At 42.2% G+C, this 2,436-nt stretch overlaps 1 protein-coding gene across 3 annotated transcripts in view; it reads left to right on the top strand.

Moving 5' to 3' along the window:
• The window catches only part of LOC125485550 (UPF0329 protein ECU05_1680/ECU11_0050-like), a 74,841-nt gene that overhangs the window by 69,367 nt on the left and 3,038 nt on the right, over positions 1 to 2,436 (top strand). The gene's annotated exons all lie outside the window — the stretch shown is intronic.

Below are 2,436 nucleotides of genomic sequence, written 5' to 3'. Positions count from 1 at the left end.
CTCAAATTCTCCAGCATCGGCAGTTCCTACTATCTTTAACTATTTGAATCCCACTTTTCAGTGCTTGGCCCATAGCTTTGTATACCTTGGCGGCACAAGTGCACATCGAAATATTTCGTCAATGTGAGGAGGGTTTCCGCCTCTACCACTCTTACAGGAAATGAGCTCCAGATTCCCACCATCTTCTGGGTGAAAAAGATTTTCCTCACATCCCCTTCTAAACTTCTAACCCCTCCACTAAGGGGTAAAATTTCTTCCTGTCTACCCTGTCTAGGCATCTCATAGTTATGTACATCTCAATCATGTCCCGTCTCAATCTCCTGTGCTCTAAGGAAAACAACCGCAGTCTGTCCAATCTCTCTTTATAACTGAAACTCTCCAGCCCAGGTAACATACTTGCAAATCTCCTCTGCACCCTCCCCAGTGCTATCACATCCCTACTATAATGTGGATTTCAGAACTGCACACAATACTTTAGCTGTCACCAAACCAACGCTTTATGCAGCCTGCAAAAAGAAAGCATCAAAAATCTGTATATCTCTCTCTGTCTCTGTCTGTCTGTCTGTCTGTCTCTCTCTCCCATCCCCCGTTTCTGGGGGTACCTACTGGACGGGTCACTGGCCCCAAAATGTTAACTGTGATTTTTCTTCGCAAATGCTGCCAGACCTGCTGAGCTTTTCCAGCAACTTCTGTTTCTGTTCCTGATTTACAGCATCCGCAGTTCCTTCAGTTTTAATGAAAGAATGAACATCGCTGTGCAAACCTTTATTCCTTTATCCTATATCCCTTTATTTTTCTACTTTATATCAAGAAGGACTTTAATGTTAACTGTGACCTTATTTCTTTGTTTTTCTACTTATTCTAAGAAGGTCTGCAATGCTTAACTTTTTAACTTAGTTTCTCTCTTTTACTACGCTATACTTAAGATGGCATTGTGCGTGACGACATAATACACCTTTTTCTGTACTTCTGTACATGAGTACACATGACAATAAGACCTAAATCTAAATCGAAATAATTTTATGTTGACATTAAAGAATCAAAAGGAAAGGAAATCCTTTCCCCCTTTTCCACCCTTAATATCCATGTCTTGCCTCTTTTTCCTTCCCTCTTTGTTTGTAAAAGAACAAATTTAAGAAGGGGTAGAATTTAAGTTATAGAGTATATGTTAGCAATTGCTATTTCCTTTTGACCATTAGTTAAAGATAATTGTCTCACCATGAGTGGTTATTTCCTTGTTAATGACAGAAACCTGGTGAGTAGTTTCTTTTAACCTGAGTTTTTGTTGTTGGGTAAACTGGGGACTTTGGATAATGTGACTTAATCTTTTCACATTTCAACCTTCCAGAATTGTAACACATTGCCCTGATGGGTCATGACACTGGATAGTCTTTTAGTCTCAGAACCAATTTCATTTTGTTTCGGTGTTTTCTGCCCACTATGAAGTTGTGTCTTACTTGAGTTTTAGTCATGTTAAGAACATATGAAAATTTGATTTAGAAGTAGATTTAATCCGTTTGGTGTCAGAAGCCTATTCTGGCATTTGATAAGAGCTTACAGTCATAGGGTCATAGCGATGTACAGCACAGAAATAGACCCTTTGTCCATGCTGACCAGATATCCTAAATTAATCTAGTCCCATTCTTGGCTCGTATCCCTATAAATCCTTCCTATTCATATATCCATCCAGGTACCTTTTAAATGATGTAATTGTACCGGCCTCCTCCATTTCTACATGTCTGATCTGACTGTGGCCTCAACCTCACTTTTTGTCTACGCTTTGTCTTTCTTCTGAGTCAACAATCAGTCTACTCTGTGTTAAAAATCTTCAATGACCCCGCCTCTCTCACTCTTTGGGGAAAAGAATTTCACAAACTCTCTGAGAAAAATAATTCTCCTCAACTCCATCTTAAATGGTCAGAAATCGCGCGACACCAGGTTACAGTCCAATAGGTTCATTTGGAAACGGAAGCTTTCGGAGCGTAGCCCCTTTGTCGGCTGATTATTGTGGTCTGGAATGCATGGCCCAAAAGGATGGTGAGGGCACGTTCAATAGGAGTTTCCCAAAGGATATTGGATAGGTATTTGAAGAGGAGCTATTTGGAATTTATACGGTGACGGGGCGAGATTGGGATGGGATTGAGTGGGATTAGTCGCGCAAGTTGTTTAAAGAGCCAGCACAATATTAATGGGCCCAATGGCCCACATATCCATGCTGCTGTCTTCGATGGTTCTGAATGAAGATTGTGAGTGAGAGGTGGAGTCAGAGGTTGCAGGGTACGGTGAGGGATGAGGAACTAGTGAGGGACGGTGTGGGAGTGTGCGACGGCTATGGGGGAGTGTGGGACGGCGTGCTTGGCTGTGGGGAGTGAGGGAGTGAGGGACAGCTGTGGGGAGTGAGGGAGAGCAGTGGGGAGTGAGGGAGAGCAGTGGGGA

This window comes from Rhincodon typus, chromosome 20, assembly GCF_021869965.1.
Source record: "Rhincodon typus isolate 14 chromosome 20, sRhiTyp1.1, whole genome shotgun sequence".
Taxonomy (NCBI): domain Eukaryota; kingdom Metazoa; phylum Chordata; class Chondrichthyes; order Orectolobiformes; family Rhincodontidae; genus Rhincodon; species Rhincodon typus.
This window is presented reverse-complemented; position numbering and strand designations above follow the sequence as displayed.